Source organism: Mastomys coucha, unplaced genomic scaffold (genome assembly GCF_008632895.1).
Source record: "Mastomys coucha isolate ucsf_1 unplaced genomic scaffold, UCSF_Mcou_1 pScaffold17, whole genome shotgun sequence".
In the NCBI taxonomy this organism is placed as follows: Eukaryota; Metazoa; Chordata; class Mammalia; order Rodentia; family Muridae; genus Mastomys; species Mastomys coucha.
In genome coordinates this window covers 5,042,930-5,065,429 of record NW_022196899.1, presented here as the reverse complement: position 1 = coordinate 5,065,429, position 22,500 = coordinate 5,042,930, and positions in this window count along the sequence as shown.

Genomic DNA, 22,500 nt, shown 5'->3' with positions numbered 1-22,500 from the left:
TAAATTAATAAAATTGGTGTTGAATAGGAGACCTCTCAAAATATACTAAAGAAACTTAAAAAATTATAAAGAAATACTTAAAAAACCTATATCAACTAAGCTATACAACCAAAAAAAGAAAAAATAAATAAAGGATTTCTAGATACATCTGACTATTAAAGTTAAACCAAGACCAGTAATTAAAACAGAACTAAAAACTGCAAATCTCCCAGTCATAAAAGCACACGTTCAGATGGATCCACAGAAGAAATCTAGGGGACCTTTCAAGAAGAACTAATATATATATATATAATTAGTCCACAGGATAGATATAGGAATACTGTTTTTTACAAAAGCCAATATACTCTAGTCCAAAGCCAAGAAAGATACAAGAAAAACTGAGCTATAAACCAGCACCCCTGGTGGGCATAGTTGTAGAAATTCTCAGCAGAATACTTGCAAAGGGAATGCCGAGTCACACACACCGAAAAGATCATTCATCATAACCAATTTGACTTTACTCCAGTGATAGAGGTATGGTTCGGGATACGCAAACCAATAAATGTAATAAATTGCATAAGTGGACTTAACGGCAAAAATCACATGATCATCTGATAGAAGCAAAAACGGCCTTTGACAAAATCTAATACGCCTTCATTATAACTAAAGAGCATACACCTCAACAGAGTGAAATCTATGTATGTATGTACATATGTAAAATTGCCAATTCATAGCCATCATCTTAAATTGAGGAAAACTCAAACCAATTCCACCAAAACCAGAAGCGAGATGGGAGTATCCCCTGCCTCAACTCCTATTCAGTATAGTACTGAAGTCCTGGCCGGAGCAATAAGACAAGAGAAGGAAATAAGAAGAATACGAACAGGAAGAACAAAGTCAAATTGTCCCTGATTGCAGATAATCTCTACCAGCGAACCCCCACAACTGAGCAACTCTTCCAGGAAAGTGGCAGGATACGAAACTAGTGTACGACAATCAGTGGCTTTCTCATATACACACTGAGAAAAAAAATCAAGGACACAGCGTCACTCACAATAACCCTAAAAGCAAAACTACGAAACCCTTAGGTCAGAAGGGTGCTCCATGGATAAAAGCACTGAGGTCTAACTATGGAACCCAGGCTGACCACAGCCTCATTACCTCCTAATTTGGTCTCCCAAGTGCAAGGACTGTAGACACGTACCACCTTCACTAGTGAGAGTACGAATGCGTTAACCTACCTCACCTTTCCTGAGAACTGTGGAGGACTACTATATCAAGGGTTTAGACAGACAGACAGCAATTCCAAGGTGGTAAGAAAAAGTTCCCGAAAAGCAGGCAAGGGACCCTTGTGGCAGGTGACTCGGCACTTCTATCAATAATGCATGTGTTAAGTGGTTTACACTTCTGGGTGGCTGACATTAAAACCACGTGGTAAGAAACGAGCAAGAAAACAACCGCAGATTGTGGCATGAATGTCATATTTTAAAAGGTCCCTGCTGTCCTTTTCAGTCCTTTGTAAATGCTGACCAGTCAATAGAGAAACTATTTGTTGTAAGTAACCCCTCCCTCTAGCTATGATTGGATGTTAGTTGCCAGTGACCCCTCCCTCTGTCTATGATTGGATTTCAGTGTTGAATTCTGACCAAATGTTAGAAATGTTTTGCCAAAATATGTTCGATTAAAATTTAGATTTTGGGTCCTTTTGGTCTGAGCTAGTGCCCTGAGCAGAACTTGGGCATGAACTCCACAGCCAGTCCCACAGCACCCAGAGGAAGCTCCACTCCCAAGCATTCCAACACTCCCAGTATCATAGGATCAGAGGTGAGGAGAACACAGCATCTGTCCCAACACGGGGAATAACTGGGACCAGTCACGCAGGAATCCCGCCAGCCCAGTGGCACGGGTTCTTTCTGGTCTTAGCCTGTGCCCTGAGCAGACCTTTGGTACAAACTCCGCAGCCAGTCCTACAACACTCAGAAGAAGTTCAATTTCTAGGCACTCCAACATGCCTAGGATCACAGGATCTCAGGGTCCCAGGGTCCCAGAGGCAGCTTGACTCCCAGGAACTCTGACACACCCAGGATCTCCAGATCACAGGATCACAGAAACACAGGATCACAGACACAGCTGAACTCTGAGAAGTTCTGACACAATCAGGATCACAGGAAGGACAGGTTCCAGTCAGATATATCAAGGGTGGGTAGCACTAGAGATAACCAGATGGTGAGAGGCAAGCAGAAGAACATAAGCAATAGTAACCAAGGTTACTTGGTTACTTGGCATCATTGGAACCCAGTTCTCCCATCATAGCAAGTCCTGGATACACCATCACACCAGAAAAGCAAGATTTGGATCTAAAATAACTTCTCATGATGGTGATAGAGGACTTTAAGAGAGACATGAAAAACTCCCTTAAAGAAATACAAGAGAACACAGATAAACAGGTAGAAGCCCTTCAAGAGGAAGCACAGAAATCCCTTAAAGAACTAAAGGAAAACACAATCAAACAGGCAAGGGAAATGAACAAAACCATCCAAGATCTAAAAATGGAAATAGAAACAATGAAGAAATCACAAAGGGAGACAATCTTGGAAAATATAGGAAAGAGATCAGGAGTCATAGATTTAAGCATCACTAACAGAATACAAGAGATAGAAGAGACAATCGCAGGAGCAGAAGACACCATAGAAAACACTGACACAACAGTCAAAGAAAATGCAAAATGCAAAAAGCTCCTAACTCAAAACATCCAGGAAATCCAGGACTCAATGAGAAGACCAAACCTAAGGATAATAGGTATAGAAGAGAATGAAGATTCCCAAGGTAATGAGCCAGTAAATATCTTCAACAAAATTATAGAAGAAAACTTCCCTAACCTAAAGAAAGAGATGCCCATGAACATACAAGAAGCCTACAGAACTCCAAATAGACTGGACCAGAAAAGAAATTCTTCCCGACACATAATAATCAAAACACCAAATGAACTAAACAAAGAAAGAATATTAAAAGCAGTAAGGGGAAACTGTCAAGTAACATATAAAGGCTGTCCTATCAGAATTACACCAGACTTCTCACCAGAGACTATGAAAGCTAGAAGATCCTGGGCAGATGTCATACAGACCCTACGAGAACTCAAATGCCAGCCCAGGCTACTATTCCCAGCAAAACTCTCAATTACTATAGATGAAGAAACCAAGATATTCCATGACAAAACAAAATTTACACAATATCTGTCCACAAATCCAGCCCCACAAAGGATAATAGATGGAAAACACCAACACAAGGAGAGAAACTACACCCTAGAAAAAGCAAGAAAGTAATCTTTCAACAAACCCAAAAGAAGATAGCCACACAAACATAATTCCATCCCTAACAACAAAAATAGCAGGAAGCAACGACCATTTTTCCATAATATCTCTTAACATCAATGGACTCAATTCCCCAATAAAAATACATAGACTAGCAGACTGGATACATAAACAGAACCCACGTTTTGCTGCACACAGGAAATGTACCTCAGTGACAAAGACAGACACTACCTCAGAGTAAAAGATTGGAAAGCAATTTTCCAACCTAACCAAAGGGCACAGAGACAGTATCCAAATTAGTAAAATCAGAAATGAAAAGGAAGACATAACAACAAAATATATCTTAAAATAATTTTTTGTTGAATATTAACAGTTGAAAATATTAAAATCATATTCTATAAACATCATGCAAATATTGATAATTTTTCTCACTGTGCTTAAAATTAGCATTTTCTTAATGTTTAACTTCAAAGAATTTTGGGTATTTTGAAATTTTTAAAATATACTTACTGATAAAATAATGTCTATCCTAGAAACACTGATAATCTGTCTTAAGAAAACTGATTGTTAGACAATGTACACATATATATAATGCATTTTAAATACTCTCTCACTTTGTCAGGTGGTATTATATAAGGACTTTTGAATATATTTCTTAATGATTCATTTTTAATATTTATGCTCTTTTACTATGCTTAATTCCCAAAGAAAATTTTGTATGTTTTGAAACAATTTAGTATTCAACATTAGACATAGGATCCTCACTTATGGGTAGTATTACATATTCATTAATGATGCTTTAGAGTATGAAAGGATATGAATATAAAAGTTGAATAAATTTTTATGTATTATTTTATTCCCAAAAGACTCAATATTATTAATATGTTTAATGTAGAAAATGTATTTAAATAATAAAAAATTTAACAAAAAAAATTAAGACTTTGTGTTGGGCAGCTTTCAACCACTAAAAGTCCAGCTCCCGGAGGAATCCCATACATCCGACCTCTGTCAGCACCTGCACCAATGTCCCTCATGTGCACATACCCATCCCCCAACACATACACATACAAATAATTTAAAATGATAAAAATGATCTTTTCTAAAATTTTAAGTTAAATTATTATGCCCACAATAATCCCACTCAAATGACTGGACTGTTCAAGAAAATGCATATGTCCCTTCATTAATATGTTGACACAACAATGACAAGAAAATTAGGGAAGGTCTCTCATACCTTTTAATCCCAGAACTTGGGAGTCAGAGGCAGGCAGGAGACTATGAGCCCAAGGCCAGCCTGGTCTACATAGTTTCAGGCCTGCCAGGGTTACGTAATGAGACCCTGTCTCCAAAACATTGCAATTATACATAATTTTTCTTCATTGAGAACTTACGTATTTATGCAGTAAATATTGGATATTAATATAAATATGACCAACTTGATGAATCAAGACATAGGTGGGTCTAAGTTTTAGGATCAGCAGTAAAGTATTTGCCTAGTGTCCATAAGGCCCTTGGTTCAATTCTTACTACCACACACAAAGACATGGGTAGAGGGTTAAAAAACATGTGGGTTAAATAAGTTCTCCCAGGAGAACAAGGGTGTCTTTTTTTATTTTTCCAGTTTTTTCTTCTGAGAGGCAAGAATGAACCTAATTTGGACCTCATGATGATGTTCAGCGAGTGTTTCCCTTGGTGACTAAATAGGTGAGGTGGGGAGGGAATACCCTGCTATGTGAGGTTTGTCCTCCTCTAAGTGCATGCTATACAATACCGTCAACCCTCGAAGGGTCGGTCTACCCCTTCACTTGGATGACAGCATATGGCAGGGAGACACAGAGATGCTCAGAATGACCCCGCTGTGTACAGTTCCAGAAGAGTCACAGGCAGAAGCCAGAAACACCAGAAAACCCCGGATGATGAGCTGAAGAGATGGTTCGGTGGATAGCATGCTTGCCTCGCAAATATGAGGGCACAGTGCAGATCCCCAGACGTCATGGAGGATGATGGGTGATGGGTGATGAATGGATCATGATGGGTGAGCCTACCATTCACCTGTAATTCTAGAGCTAGGCAATTCCTGGAGCAAGCTGGCTAGTCAGACTGGTCATATTAGCAAACTCTGTGTTCAATAAGAAGACCAGACTCTGCTTCAATGAGTGAGGTAAATGATAGAAGACTCCCAATGCCAGCATCAGGCCTCCATAGGCATGCCCATACATGCACATGCACCCACACACGAGCCCATATATACACATGCGTTCATACCACCACATGTACAGACACGTGCAAAAGAAAAAGAAAGAAAAGGAAAAAAAAAAATGAAGCTCTTCCAGAAAGGCAAGAGTGTACTCAAAGAAGACGGCTGTCCACAGAGCCATTGAGCGAAGGCTTAGCAGAGCCCCATAGACGCAAGGCTGCGAATGTAGCTCAGATGGGAAGGTGCTTTCATAGGCTTTGACTTCACAAAGCCTTGACTTGCATCCCTACCACTTCACAGAACCAAATGTGCATGTCCGTGGTCCCAGCACTCGGGGGAGGCAGGATCAAAGGCATGAAGCCATCCTTAGTTACAAATGGCAAGTTTGAGGGCAGCCAGAGGGTAAGTCTCTCTGTCTATCTCTCTCCCCATCACCCCTCACCCCACCCCCGTTTCACTCACTCTCTGTTTCACTCTCTTTCTCTGTTTCACTCTCTCTCTGTTTCACTTTCTCTCTCTTACACACACACACACACACACACACACACACACACACACACACGCACACACTCAGAAATAAATGATAGAGCCAGCAGTGGCTCACCTGTAATTCCATCTGCTTAGTAAGCTGAGATATGTAGCTTGCAAGTTCAAAGTCTGGTTGGACACTTTGTGAGCCCTTAACTAAATAAAAAAGCAGAAATGGATGAAGTTAGATAGCTCAGCTGCAGTCCACTTGCCTAGTATACAGAAGGCTCTGAGTTCAATCCCCAGAACTGAAAAGTGGGTAAATATTTAAAGATGAAATAGAATATGAGAACAAGCAAAAAAAAATTTTTTTTTGTCAAATCAGTGGATTTTGTTGTTTGTTTTTTAAAATGCGCCCAGCCCACTCTGTTCTTAATTTTACTGGGAACAAATCCCTTGCATCTCTGCATAAGAAGGCAACAGGCCAGAGGTGCCCTCAAAGGGTCTTTTCCGGTCTACAGCTAAGCACGTGACTCAATCCAGGCCAGGCAAAGGTCATTCAAGAGACTCCTGATATGTCTAACAGGAAAGGCCAGTTCTCCTTTGACCCTGAGCCAAGCTTCTGTAGCTTCAGCTCGGCCTGTGACCAGTCACCAAATCCCCAACCCCACACACCTATCACGGAGAAGCCGGAGAGAATGAAAGGAAACGAGCCAGGCCTGGGACTCAGGGCCCAGCCCCAGTGGATGAAACCGTCTTTGAGCTTGCCTTCTGCGCTGCCACACCTCCCAGCCAGGCCTATCATCCACTCGGGGTATCCCAGTCAGTGTCAAGGAGCCTAGGCTCCAGGAGATACCTCAGCAGGCAAAGGTGCTAGCTACTGCGTCTGAGAACTTGAGTTCCGGCCCTGGAGCCCACACAAAACTCACATCTGGAATGCTAGCGTTCCTATGCTGAGGTGGGAGACAGACAAGAGTATCATCCAGGAGCTCTAGGGCCAGCGAGAGCTGGTACACGTAGCAGCAGAGGCAAGACAGACTGCTTCAAGCAAGGGGAAATGACTCCCCAACATGGTCTTCTGACCCTTGTGTGTATGTACTGAGATATGTGTACACACACACACACACACACACACACACACACACACACACACAAGAAATTGCTATCTCTACTCTTCAAGGGCCTCATGTCGCTACACAGCTATCGTTTTACCAGCCCAGGAGTTACTAACTTTTAAGTCAGCATGTTTGTATCAGGGAGCTCACATTCTCTGTTTATGGATGGGCCTCATCTAAGCAGTTTAAAAAGACCAAGAGGTTTCCCAGGAGCAAGGAATTATGCATTAAGACTAAACTGTAGCAGTGTCTCTTGCGGCTCTGCTCTTCCTTGCGTAGTGGGACCTATCAGGCCCCAGGGTCGTTCCAGCTCCTCCCCTGAGATTTCATATAGACATTCTCTTAGAAATCAATCTTTCCTTTCTCTCTTTGAACCCCGCAAAACCCAATTATCTTCAAGGTCTTTCCTATACAAAATGGCCTCCGGAGTAAGCAACAGAAATTTACTATGTTGCAAAGGCTGTGTGCTTAGCTGGGTTAGGTTCTGCATCCCTGCAGTCCACAACCTTCCTTACCAGGCTGAGGCAGCCTGTTGTTTCTAGTCTCAGAAGCACCCTGACTAATCCAATATAGAAGGGGTGGGTGTGTGTGTGCGTGTGTGCGCGTGCGAGGGAGGGAGGGAGGGAGGGAGGGAGGGAGGGAGGGAGGGAGGGAGGGAGGGAGGGAGAGAGAGAGAGAGAGAGAGAGAGAGAGAGAGAGAGAGGAGTTCTGGAGTAAAAGAATTTGACAGACGCTATATTAAATTAGAGAAAAGAGAAAGTGTGTTGGGGCGCAGTTAGAACTTTACATTGAATTTTCCTGGACTCTTCATCCCAGCTTTGTTAATAGCACAATGCTAGGGCAGTGGGTGGGGAGGGGAATACTTCTGAAAGGCTTGCTCCATCATTCTTCTATAATTAAATTTGCTCCTATTCTTAGAGGGAGACATGTTACTGATTTTGTGTTTTGCTTCTCATTCATTAATGAGGCTCCATTGAGCCTCCATGTTTCTATTTACTCAGTAAAGTTATATTGATTTGGCTTCTGAGCTAGGCTTTGCAAACTTTAAGATATGCAGAAATCACTTAACACTTGTTTTAAAATCCACACTTTTTTATTTCCCGCACATGGACAGATGAGGCAGGAACATTTTCGGGTTTTGTCTTGTTGTTTTGTTTTTCAAGACAGGGTTGTGTGTATGTGTGTGTGTCTAGTCTTTGGCTGTCTGTAGATGAAGCTGCCCTTAAACTCACAGAGACCCACCTGCCTCTGCCTCCTGAGTGATGGGATTAAAGTGTGTGCCACCATCACCCAGCTTCAAAAGAATTATGAATTTGAGATCAGACTGCAATACATAGTAAATTTCAAGTCTGTCTTAGCTATTTAGTGTGAGACTTCACAAACAAATATCCATACAACAATTACAACCAAACCAACAGAATTCTAACTCCTTAGCTCTGAGTGGGGCCTGAGAGTGCAATATCAAATTTTCCTGCCTTTGAGACAGGGCTTTGCCAGCACCAGATGGCCTTAAATTGTGACCCTGCCACCTCAGTCTCCATAGTGCCTAGGATTACATGTGTACCCATCTTGCCCTGTGATTCCAGGGCAAGATTCTTTAGCAAGGTCCCAGGTGAGGTCAATGGGATCGGTCCAGGCCTACATATACAATATACAATATACAATAGAGAAGGAGAGCTGTGCCCTTAGTCAGGACACCCAGGTTGTTAGGTGACAGGTCTATGGACACCACCCTCAGGAGCCTATGTATTTCTAACCAGTTCTCAGGCAGTATAGAAACCACTGGCTTCAGGGGTTTTGCTAATCATGCCCAGTTACCTGGAGCAATTTCATCTTGAGGCCCAGGCCTTGCAATATTGCCCAAGCATTTTCTCTAACTCCTGGGCTCAATTGGCTAATCTTCCACCTCAGGCTCTTGAGCAGTGAGAACTATATAGGTATATGTGTCTCCAGTAGATTTAGGGAGGATCAGGAAGTATATGCTTAGCAAGGCCCTAGGTTGTTCTTTGAAAGGTGAACCCCTGGGCCCGTCTCAGTCCTGAAATTCCTTTAAATATTGTTTAAACAGGACCCTAGCCAGGACACCCCACCCCACCCCCACCGAGTCCTGCCTCTGGAAATGGGAATAGCATTGACCATATTTCTCCTTTTCACAGCTGATGGAGACACACCAAAGACCTGAGAGCCACTCAGCTAGAGCTGTAGCTGGGCTGGGACTATTTCTCAGCTGGTCGAGTGCTTGCCCAGCTTTCGTGAAGCTCTGGGTTCAGGCCCCAGCTCTGGTGCTCAGGAGAACAGGAAAGATGGAGGCGGCAAGGTAGGAAGTTCAGTAGATCATCCAATGATTAGGTAGCTCTCAGGCCAGCCTGAGCTAGATGACACTTTGTTTCAATGTAAAATAAATACGCATCCCACCTGGCTACAGAGATAGATCAGTACTTAACACTCATACCTCTTGAAAAGGACCTCCGTTCGGTTCCCAGGATCCTCATAGTGGCTCACAACTATCAGTGGCTCCTGTTGCATAGGATCCAATGCCTTCTGCTGGCTTCTGGGGACTACATGCAGGCATGTGATAAACATATATCCACGCAGTCAAAATACTCAAACACAGGAATAAAATAAACAAATCATCGTTTGTTTGTGTTTGTTTTTTTGTTTTGTTGGTTGGTTTTGTTTGTTTGTTTAAAAAAAAAAAAAGATAGCCGGTCTCTCTCGGCCAGTGCCCTGAGCAGACCTTGGACGCAAGCTCCACAGCCAGTCCCAAAACACCCAGAAGAAGCTCCACTCTCAGGTGCTCTAACAAGCCCGGGGTCACAGGATCCCAGAATCACAGGATCACAGAGACAGCTTGACTCTGAGGAGTTCTAACACAACCAGGATCACAGGAAGGACAGGCTCCAGTCAGATTTAGCAAGGGCAGGTGCACTAGAGTTAACCAGATGAGGCGGGGCAAGCATAAGAATATAAGCAACACAAACCAAAGTTACTTGGCATCATTAGAATCCAATTCTCCCACCATAGCAAGTCCTGGACACACTATCACACTGGAAAAGCAAGATTCAGATATAAAATCACTTCTCATGATGATGATACAGGACTTTAAGAAAGACATAAACAGCACCCCCCAAAGAAATACAGGAGAACACAGGTAAACAGCTAGAAGCTCTTAAAAAGGAAACACAAAAATCCCTTAAAGAACTACAGGAAAACACAATCAAACAGGTGAAGGAAATAAGCAAAACAATCTAGAATCTAAAAATGGAAATAGAAACAATAAAGAAATCAGAAAGAGCGACAACCCTAGAGATAGAAAAACTAAGAAAGAAATCAGGAGTTGTAGATGCAAGCATCACCAACAGAATACAAGAGATAGAATAAAATAAATAAAACAAAAATAAAATAGAATAAAAGAATACAAGATAATCTCGGGGCAGAAGACACCATAGAAAACATTGACACAACAGTCAAAGAAAATGCAAAAAGCTCCTAACCCAAGACATCCAGGAAATCCAGGACTCAATGAGAAGACTAAACCTAAAGATAATAGGTATAGAAGAGAGTGAAGACTCCCAAGGTAATGGGCCAGTAAATATCTTCAACAAAATTATAGAAGAAAACTTCCCTAACCTAAAGAAAGAGATGCCCATGAACATACAAGAAGCCTATACAATTCCAAATAAACTGGACCAGAAAAGAAATTTCTCCTGTCACATAATAATCATAATAATAAAAACACCAAATGCACTTCCTGGAATACAGGTGAGGAAGCTATTGAGAACTTCCTCTCAGTAGACAGCAGGGAAGACCCTGCCGCTGAGCAGCTGAGGTGTTCAAGGGCTCCCCGCGCCTCACTGTGAAATCCAACAGCAGAACTGGAAGCACAGCCGCTCTAGAGGGAAGAAGATAACGTTAAATAAATAGATGCTTGTGCAGGCTCGCTGCAACCATCTGACGATTGAGACTTCGCACCTCAAAGAACTGGAACTTCTTCCCCAGTAGTTCGTCTCAGGCTGGAAGAAGGGAACTGTGGCAGATGCCAGGCAGAGTGGGAAGCTTGTCTCTGGGTTTTCACACAGTTCTGATGAATGGTCAAGCCACCTTGCGGGAGGGCCTGGAGCCGAGACACCTTCCCTGGGACTTCGCTGGGGAGTGATGCATCCTTCTAGTCCTTCATTTAAACCCGAACCCGGAAGACCGACTTGGTTTGGTTTGAGTGTCTCTGGGCCTCTTTTTTTTTTTTCTTCTTTCCCTCTTTGAGTACGTATGACACATCCTCTCTTTCCCTGTTTTCAGTATTATTTGTTTAATTGCACTTTTATTTATTTGTTTGTTTGTTGAGACAGTCTTGTCTCTGTAGCTGTGGCCGTTCTGAGCTCCTTCTGAAGACCGAGGTGTTCTGGAAGTGAGACATGCCCTTGCCTCTGCCTCCTGGGTGCTAGGATTAAAGGCCTGGACCACCATGCTCGGCTTATTGGGACTTTTGATCACCAGTAGTTGGGCCTGTTTGTCAGGGCCAGAGCCCAGGCTCTATCTAACTCCACAAACAGAAGTTTATTTTCATTTGACCTGGACAATTTTATTTCTGCCGTTTTTTTTTATATATATATATATAATTCAGCCTGCCTATGGGATGGCTGCTGTGTACCCCAAAGCAGATATACTCTGGTGAGTGACCCAGAAAAGACCACTCTCAACCATTGGCCCGCCAGCCTCTCTCCTTCCAGGTGCCCTGCTCCAGAACAACTTTCCATGCAAACGTAAGCCACGAAATAACGCCTAGTGGTCAGGGTCACAACCTACCCGTATCCAGAACATGGCGGATGCTGATAGGAGACGCCATCGCAGGGATGTATTTCCCAGGCCTTTTGTCTTCGTGCTTCACAGAACTCTTGGCACTGCCTGCCCACAGCCGTGTTGGCAATGACCTCGTAGTCCCAGCATCTGGAGGGGAGGGTACTAGTGAGTAGCCTTCATTAAGCTAAGAGTTTTCTTTAATGAATCTCATTTTGCCGGACGAAGTCGCGGGGCAGGCATCCCAACGCCATCTAATCTGCCACGAGCTTTTGAAAGTTCCTGGTTTTCCCTTTCCCTCAATCAAGCTGCTTTCCTTTCAACATCTCTGAAGGGTCAAGACCTTGTAGCTAGAAAAAAATAATATATGACGGGGATGGCTTTTCCTTAAATGAGAACTGTTTCATGTTGGTTTATGTTAATTTACTGCTTTCCCCTCCTAAGTGGTACAGTCTGTGCCTAGCTTCAGGGCTTAGTGGAGTTGTAGCATTTCATACACACTGGCCCAAGGCTTTGCCGAAAAGCAAATTCATGTTCTAGAAAAATTGGCAAAACTAGCCGATCTCCCCAGCAGCCAGTCTCCAAGCAGTAGAGCTTAAATCTGCTGAGAATTTTTTTTTTTTAATTCATGAGAATTTTTTTTTCCCACAAAATGAGATTTCTATGGGTATAAGAATAAAGTCAATGGAGTGATCGCAGTAATGCTCTGCTGTCTGGATGCTATAACGTCTGGGAGAGCCACGTAAGCTATTTAAGTCTCAGTTTCTCATCAGTAAAATGGGTACAAGATAACATTGCTATCATGGGGCTATTGGGAGAGTTAAGTGGGGGGTCACACCTAACCCCAAACTAGCTCCCAGTCAGTCATTACTAATATCTGACTACTACTCTCTTTGAAACTCGTAAGAATTTAGATTAAGTAATATGCAAACAACTATTTGTTTATCCTCGTCCTCCTTCTGAGTCAGTTTCTTGTTATGTAACCCAGGCTGGCCCACACTGTTTCACTCCAGCCTTCCCTGTGCTAGGATCACAGGTATGTAACATTACATCTAGCTAGTCGACTTTCTCTCTTTCTCTTTCTCTCTTTCTTTCCTTCTTCCTTCCTTTCTTTCTTTCTTTCTTTCTTTTTAAAAATTAAAACATTTATTTATTTCCAGGTATACACACACGCTACCATGAGTGTGTGTGCTGATCAGAGGACAACTATCTGAAGGTCTCTTCCTCCACCAAGTGGGTTCTAGGGAATAAACCGATCGGTATGGCTTCAAAGCCCTTCCTCTCTTTCTTTTGGTTCACTTTTCCTGTCCTAGGCCAAGCTTGACGGCACTCTAGAGGCAGAGTTCCAGGGCGGCCACACAGTGAGACCCCTAATTCAAAGAAGCCGCCTCGTTCTAAAATTGTCAGCTTTTGGGGACCTGCTTGTTTACTTGCCACGTTAGCAGGTAGACTTGGGATGAACCTGCAGTGTGGCTCATGGGGACTCAGAAAAGGGGCTATCAGCTATTCAGGGAGTAACCTTCTTTATATCACAGGTGACATTCCTTTTCCCTTTGATTCTTTCCAAAGTTAAAGCTTTAAATATTGCATACAACGGCATCCATTTATTATTTAACAGCGCTTCATGAATTAAGGAGGTGGCCAATGAGCATCAGATCCTGTATTTGAGTCCCATTTTTCTCGTCTTAAAAAAAGCATTCGTTTTTATTTTTAATTTTATGTGTACGGATGTTTTGCGTGCGTGTAGGTCTCCGTACCACATATGTGTCTGGTACCCAGAGAGTCTCGAAGAGGGCATGAGACAGCTGAGAGCGGTCATGTGCGTACGAGGGATGCAAGCCAGGTCCTCTGGAAGAACAGCCAGAGCTCCGGAGCACTGAGAGGTTTCTCTCTAACCCCGAGTTCCATTTCTATGGCAACTAATGACCCAGAGTAAGGTTCAGTTCCCTCTTCGATAACTAGAAGACAACGATGTAATTAAAATTCACCATTCCGGAGTGAGAAGATTGGTCAATTCATTCGAAAAGGCTTTTTATACATTTTAAATTCTAATAGTTGACAAAAGTGTGGTATCCATAAACAGTTTGGCCCTGAATACGAACAGAACCGACTTCTCCCTGCAGAGAGAGGCACCTGATATTTCTACTCTGTATCTCACGAGGAAGATGGATAGGCGCTGCGCACACAAAGCCACGATGCCCAGCATTGCTATAGCTATTGATCCAAGCAGATGGAGACAAATGAATGGTTCTCACAGCAGGGTCACAACTGTACATGACCAGGGGAGACAAAGGTGGTAACGGCAGAGTGCGGGGGGCAGGTTGGGATGGGGTGAGTGGTCCAGACGGTCCTTTCTGATGCCGGAGAACATAAGATGAATGGAAGCTGTAAATGAGGTGCCTGAGGCCGCAGCTGAATCTGCGCCGTTGACACTGGCGTGGCAACAAAACCTTCCTCCCATCCCAACTCTGATTATAATAAAAAGTAGTCTCTAATCGACGTTACATCATTTAATATCATATACATATCGGTCTTGGCAGCTGCTTCTTTTCGTCCTCTGTAACTCTCCCTGGCTATAGAATTTATATCTTCAGAGTCTGTTGGTTGAAAGTTACTTGGACATAAATTGAACAGGGTTTGGCAAACCTCTTCCCCAGACTCACCTCCCAGTAGCCAAATATCCCATCACAAAGGAAGTCAGCCAGCAAGGCCTGGGTTCCACTCCCAGCTTCTGACTTAAAGGAAAGAATGTCGCAAGTTCAAGGCCAGCCTGGTCTAGTAGGCCACAGAGAGCCGAAGAAGAGAAGTGAGGAAGGGAGAGACAGAGGGTGGGAAATCAAGGAAAATAATTGGCAGGATAATCTAATGAACTCTAAAAGCTAGTGGGGACGGGGGCACTAAACATTTTGGATTATTTTGTTGTTTGGGGGACTCGAGATTGTATTTGTTTGTTTTTGACAAGGTCCCATGTAGCCTAGGCTGGCCATGAGCTCACAAGCAGAGGGTAACCTCAAACTTCTGACCCGCCCCTCTGCCTCTCCCTTCCAAGGGCTGTGGTCACAGGTGTTGGCCACCACACCTGAGCACAATTTAATTCTCTCCAATAAATTAATACTTTATTCCTTCAGTTTAGCTTCTTAAAAGTAGACACCAATCCACGCTGGCAGGTCACAGTGGTCTGCCTTGAAAATGGAATGTGAGCTGGCGGTCCATCGGGATGATTGATAGGCAGGTCCTCTGACTGCCTCGCATTGTGTTGAACAGTTGAACATTCATGTGACTCATGGGTTGCCCGCCTCCGAAGCCCTTCTACCACATAGAGTCATGTTAATATTTCCCAATGCGCAGGGCTCTTAGCACCATGATACCAGAATCTCAGCCCATCATCCCTGCAGTTACTTCTCTGGCCTCAGAGTGACATGTCAGGCATCCACAGGTACAAATATGCCCATGTGCTACCCCTCTGGTGGCTTCTGGACATCATATCTGCCTTTTCTGCCTCTCCCCTGGATGAAAACAACCGTGTCTGTGCCAGGGCAGACTGAGTCCAGCCTCCCCCAAGTCTAGTCTCCAAACTGCCACCACGGAGCCCAGTGAACGGAAACACAGAGTATGTCTACTCCTAATATCAGGAATGTTTTTGTCATTTCCCTCCTAAAACTCAGAAATGAGGTTCTTCAGATCCCAGCTTCTTTCCCTACCATGGCTGCAAGCTAGACTGACGGCTAGAAACATGCTGTTGCTTTCCATGGTTCTTGTCCCTTCTGTCTTCCTCTTCCCTCAACAAAAGGGCAAGAGAAACAAATAAAAATTCTTCTCTTTACATTGAAGAGAAGGAGGAGGCGGCGGCGGCGGCGGTGGAGGAGGAGGAAGAGGAGGAGGAAGAAAGAGGGGGTAGGAGGAGGGGAGGAGGAAGAGGAGGAGGGAGGAAGAGGGGGGAGGAAGAGGGAGGAGGAGGCGGGAAGAAGGGGGAGGAGGAAGAGGAGGGGGAGGAGGAAAAGGAGGGGGAGGAGGAGGGGAAGAGGAAGGAGAGGAGGAGGAGGAGTGGGGAGGAGGAGGAGCAGAAGCAGCGGTCATAGCCGCAGCCGCTGCCACCACTGCCACTACCACCTTTGGAAAATCAAATACGTCAGTTAGAATGGGCCATAGTTTATGGAAGTAACAAACGAGACCGGCAATGTCAAATCACAATAAGTGTGTGTTTTGTGTTTCTAGTATGTGTTATGAAGACTGTCTAGGGCTATTAACTTCCTGAATCACTGGGAATCAATCCAAGGTGGTGGAGGCTCTATCTAGAAGTTTCCATAGTAGCTGTTGTCAGGCTACTAAAGTCATCTTGGATGTGAATGTAACACTTTTATTTTTCACATGTATATGTTTGTGTGTGTGTGTGTGTGTGTGTGTGTGTATGTTCACACACTCGTGTGCGTGTGCGTGTGTGTGCATATGTGTACATGCCCTTACCTGCCTGTGGAACCCAGGAGTATCATTCTCAGAAACGCTATTCATCTCCTTAGAGACAGGGTCTCTCATTGGCCTGGAGCTCACCAATTAGAAGAGACTGGTTAGCCAGCAAGTTTCAGGGCTCCTCCTACTTCTGCCTTCTTAGTACGAGAATTACAGGCATTCACCAACACACCAGGCATGTTATGCGGCTCAGGTCCTTGTGCTTGCAAGGTCTACATTTTCCTGACTGAGCCATCTCCTATGTCCCAAACTCACGCATTTCTAAACTCATTTACCGGCCAATGAAAACCCCATGGCAGGCTTAAGTACAATGCTTACCATTCGTGTGGAAGAAAATCGGAACACTGCTGACAGTCCCCATGACTACCGAAGAAATCATTTAAAACCAAGTCCGTCACTTGCCCATGGCCAGACAGAAATAACTTAAAGGGGAAAAGACCGTTGCAAAGGGTCTCTCTCGGTCCACCAAGGTGGGAAATTTCGGAAAGGATGGGGACACGGCTTAGTTCACCGCAGAGGCTAGTCTGCATCGCTGCAGATGGGGGAGGGGGCACGGGGGGGGGAGGTGTGCAGAAGCAGGGCGAGGCTAACCTTCGAAGGCTCACTCCAATGACCTGCCAGCTTGGGCTCTCTTCCTAAAGGTTCCAGAACAGCTGGGAAATAGACTTTAAAACATGAGTCCTTGGCGGCCATTTCAGATTTAAACCCTAACAGGTATCCGTTACTTGTGTACACAGGCAGACTCTGAACCCAGACTGAGGCTCTGGTGTAGCTCCTCCGGAGAGTCCTCCCTGTAATAATGAGCCAGCAAAGTTACTTACTTTGAACGGTCGAACTGCAGTTCTAATTTTGAAGGTGCCTATTGCAACAGGCTTTGCAAAAAAAACTTGGAAAGCCAGAGAACCCACATGTAACTGGGGGGGTACGGGGACGGACGCTGTCATATTCAAAGCTTCATTTGCAAACCCCAAAAAGGAGGGCTCGCTTAGCATTGATTTCAGAGAAAGGAGGGTTCTGGTTTTCCCGTTTTCTTATTGTGTGCGTTGAAGCGGCCAGCCCTACAGTTAGGAGTGATCCCAGGGACTGAGGCTGGGCCACAGCAGCCTCTGCAGTCTTTAATTACACAACCTCCTATCCTCGTTCCTGTTCGAGAGGGAGAGAGCTGCGTTTTGGCATCCTGAATGCAGGGTATGAGAGATCTGCTTGCTAGCAGCCATCTCTTCCCAATTCATCGGCTGGCCCTTACCACAAGGATTCTCTTCCCGCTCTCCGGGTTCTCTTTTCTTTCTCTTTGGGCCTCTGGTCTTGTTTTTATTGTCTCCCTTATTGTTTAAAATAATACGTTTGTTTCTTAGTTGTCTAGAGAATACTTTTCCAGTGGATTCAAACCTCTCTTATGATTGATGTCCTCTTTCCAGACCTCAGGAAATGTCTTTTGACTCCCCCACTTTCCTACTCATAACTGCCTGTGCCTCCCCAGGTCCCAGCCGGGAGCTTGGGAGCAACTCTCTCCAAGACAACCAGTCCCCTCTGAGCAGGCTCCACCCCTACAGGGCATGACCTTTGACCTGCTACAAGAGCACTAGGAAGGAGAGCAGTCAGTCTGGACTAAGCTGCAGCTGAGGCTGCCTTGGGATACAGGCTGAGTGCAGAAGGATCTCTAAGCATTGCAAGGCATTGCGCAACTGCCAAAGCTAATCGGCATCCTCCGCTTCCTCCTTTCCCTGGGGACCTTTCACCTACCTGTGCTGAGCCTCCACTCACCTTGTCCCTCCACTCGCCTCTCCCCACCATCCCATTTATGAGCATGGCAGGGCCAAGGATTATGACTCCAAACTGTCGGTCCCAAGGACTGCAGTTAAACGAACGTGTACCCTTCGGAGGATGTTTCTAATAATCAGGCAAGCATGTTCATAAAACGTTGTAGAGGAAGTCTGAGAAAAAGTTCATAACATCCCAAATGTATAATGAGAGAGACAGCAGTGTGACTATTTTGATCCAAGTTATATTCAGGCTCCAAACTCCCAGCTCCTTTCTTACCCGAAATATTATCTGCCTAGAACCCAGTTTTCAAGTGCCCCATGGGAGGACTTAGACAACCAGCAGTTGAAACCTTGCTTATTCCTGCGTTCAAGACATGAGTTACATGTAACAGGAGTCCCCAAATAGCTTGTTGCTAAGTATAGATATATGCAAAACTCCCCTTTATATAACTAAGCATTAACACCCACTTTATCTCCTACCCCATCATTTGTCACAGTCAAAAATGGCAGGACAAATTCAAATTTCAAAGGGATAAGAAGTGCATGGCATAGGCACTTCCCCCTGGGAATCAGAACCTTAAGAAAACCCCTTTTGTGGCTGGGTGTGGTGGTGTTTGTCTTTCATTCCAACACTAAGAATATAGGAACAGGGATCTCTGTGAGTTCCAGGCCAGCCAGACTTTGAGACCTGTCTTAAAACAAACATGTGTGTGTGTGTGTGTGTGTGTGTGTGAGAGAGAGAGAGAGAGAGAGAGAGAGAGAGAGAGAGAGAGAGAGAGAGAGAGAGGCAGGAAGCTGTTTGTGAGGCCATTCAAGTAAGAACGATTGTTATATAGTACTTGTTTATCTGCTCTAGAAAAAGCTGTTAAATATTTTGAAGCTTAAGGGGTGTATTTTGAAAGAGCTGACAGCTTCTGAAAGCTGGCAGTTTCTGCAAACACAGATAATTATTACCTTTAAGTCAGAACAATTTGTGTTGATTTTGTGATTATTTAATTTTGTTGGTTTGGGGGGGGGGAGTCCAAGATAGGGCAGTCCTGTGTAGCCCTGGCTGTCCTGGAACTCATTCTGTAGCCCAGGCTGGCCTCAAACTCAGAGATCTGCCTGCCTTTGCATCCTGAGTGATGAGATTAAAGGCCAGATCCACCATCACCCAGCAATTGTTTAATTTTGAAACAATGTATCTGTAGTTCAATCCGGTTTAGAACTCTCTCTCTGTGTAGTCCAGGCTGACCTTGATTTCATGGAGATCTTGCCTTTAGCATCCTAAGTGATGGGACAGCTGGTGTGAATACCACACCTGGCTCAATCAAAAACGTTTTAACTATCGCTAAGCAATAAACTAAAGAGTTACATTCCCGTTTCTGGGAATTCTAATCTTATGTGTAAGTGAAAATAACTAAGGTCGCCTTCCTAATCAAGTCAGCATTTAAAACAACGACCATGTGCCCAGCAGTAAGTGAAGAATTGAAGATCCCTGCCTCCCAGCACACATTCTACCTGAGAGAAATCAGCATAAATAAACCTAAATTAAATAAGTATATGTGCTTGGCATTGTCAGTTCCAGGATTTACTGCAGCAGTGGCCCCTCTGTCTCTTCCTTTTGTCACAGTCTCTGCTATGGGCAAAGCTTTGAGGCCTGTTTTGGTCAAGTAGATAAGGTAAGAAAGGATAAAATAGCAGCCCCCTATGAATAGTCTACAGATAGACGAGTCTACCATGCTGAGCCTCGCTCACAGCCATGCATTTCTCTGAGATAAAAGACCCAGGGCAGAAGCACCTAAGCTTCCTCAGCCAAACCCAGCTTGAGAGCGGAGACTCCCGTCTTTGTCCACAAACCAGCCAGCATCATCAGAGATACTCAGTGTGTCCAGTCCAGCTCTGTTGACTTCCAGAGGACCCACAGACCCACAGACTCGTGCCTTAAGGCTGGGGGGGGGGGTGTTATTTGTTACACTTCAGAAGGGAATGGATGCAGAGGCAAAATAGTAGCTGAAATAAAGGAGCAAATGAGATTGGAAGCGTTATGGACCTTACTTCAAATATCTTTCTTGGATATAGTTCCTTTAAAGAATATTAATGCATTCTTAATGCTCTAAGGAAGCTCTTTTACAGAGAATTGAAAAGTTCTTCTTCTGTATCTGTCACCTCTGTCCCATAGTTCTTACTGCCTGTCACCCTGGCACTAACATGGACCTCCAAAAACTAGGAAACAGAAAAAAGTTTCTAACTTGTTCTGTTATGAGAAGCAGAACAGAAATTAACATGCATCTTCAGCTCCAACCCAGTCGTGTGTCCTTGCTCAATCCCGTCTTTGAAATGTAGTGTGTGGACTCAGATTCTCCTCTTTAAAAAAAAAAAAAAAGAGTATGGAAGATTTCTTCATGGACCTGAAGAGATGGCTCACTTGTTAAGGACCCCTCCCCTTTCTAAAAAAGATCATTGTATGTATATGAGCACACTGTAGCTGTCTTCAGACATACCAGAAGAGGGCATCGGATCCCATTCCAGATGGTGGTGAGCCACCGTGTGGTTGCTGGGAACTGAACTCAGGATCCCTGGAGTCAGAGCTGGGCAGTCAGTGTTCTAAACCACTGAGCCATTTCCCCAGCCCCTTGTGAAGGATTCTTAACAGCTCTTGCAGAGGATCTGACTTTGGTACCCAGCATCCACATAATGCAGTTAATGACCCCTAGAACTCCAGCTCTGGGGGCCCCAACACCCTCTTCTGGCCTCTAAAGACAGTGTGCGTTCGTGTGCACAGACATACACACACGTACACAATTTTTAAAACTAGAATCCTTTTTAAATGAAAGATTATGTGTTTGTCTCTGTGTATGTGGGTGCCCATGGGGGCAGACAGGAAACCCCCAGAACTGGTGTTCTAGGCTGTGAACTACCCATCACCTGGAGAAGCGAAACAATCTCTGTAAGAGCAGTGACCATTCTTGACAACAGCTTGGCAACTCTGGCCCCTCAACCCCCGTGTCCTAACACACAAAGCTACAGTGAGCTAAAGACCTCAGAGACATTCTTAATTAAATCACCAGAAACCCTTTTAGGGCTTCCAGGCAGCAATGGAAACCACTGGAAGGTTATCCAGCAGAATTCTTTTCGCCATAGTCCCTGATGTAAGTAAGGTAGGTTGTTGAAACCTTTTCAAGTCTGTCATTAGCACCTACTTCCCACCCCAAAGGGGCACAGAAGGGGCCCTCGGCTATTTTGCCACAGAATAACCATTCTGATAGAAATGGGTCCTAGAACAGGACTCCTGAAAACTGTAGGGGTGGGGAGGGAGGGGGGAGACTGGCTCCAATACAGATTCTGAAAGCCACCATGAAGGGGCCAAGGCTGAATCCTCATCTTCTAAGGTGTAACCAGTTGGTGGCCCTGCTGGGCTGACAGGAAATGGAGGCAGCTGCTGGAGGTGCTTCAACAGGTCCCCTTTATCTTTGTCTGTTTTGGGCTTGGGTTTTTCTTTGTTTTTGAGACTGAGTCGGTGTAGCTCAGGTTGATCTGGAACTTAAGGCCATCTTCCCTTAGCTTCCTGGGGCTTGGATTGCAGTAGCATTCACACAGCCCAGAGCCTTTTCTGTCTAGTTTCATGGGCTCACTGGGCTTGTACCCTGCAGAGCTGTGTGATCTTGGGAAAATTGTCTCACCTCTTTGTGACTCAAATTCCTTGCTGGTAAAATAAGAAATTTCTCTCTATCCTCTTACTCTACCACTTAAGGATATATGTTTAAGCTAGTGATTCCAAACCAAATAAATGGTAGCTTTCAGCCTGCCCCAGCATATAGCCATGAGCAGCTGAGCCCGAGTGCTTGAAGACAAGCAATCACATTAGAGCTTTCATCAAGAACTAGTCGTTATTTAACTTTTATTGCATGATGATGAGAAAAATTACATGATATCAATTTATCTGGATTTGTTAACATTTAAAAACATATTTTATTTTTTTTTAAAATTTTTTTTGTTTTTTCTTTCTTTTAAAAAAACATATTTTAAATAAATAGAATTAAATCACATTCTTGATCCCCTTTTGTACGCCAACTCCTCCCAGAGACCCCCCTTCAATACCTACAATACCTTTTTTGTCATATTCTTTAACATTTATAAAAAAATTATAACAATAAAAATGAGTATTATAAAGGCTGTTTGATATAAAATAACAATCAATTTAACAGTCTTACATAGATGCTTGTCTATAGCAATACTGTAAATACATACATTTTTCTAAGTATAAATTTTAAATAACTCCAAACATATTAACTGTATATTTCAAAATAATATATCACTACTAGTATTTTCTTAAATGAGCATAAATATATAAAGTTATTTTGTTTGTTCGTTTGTTTTGTATTTAGTAGAGTTTAAAATCTTGGCTCTTACTGTGGTACAAGCCC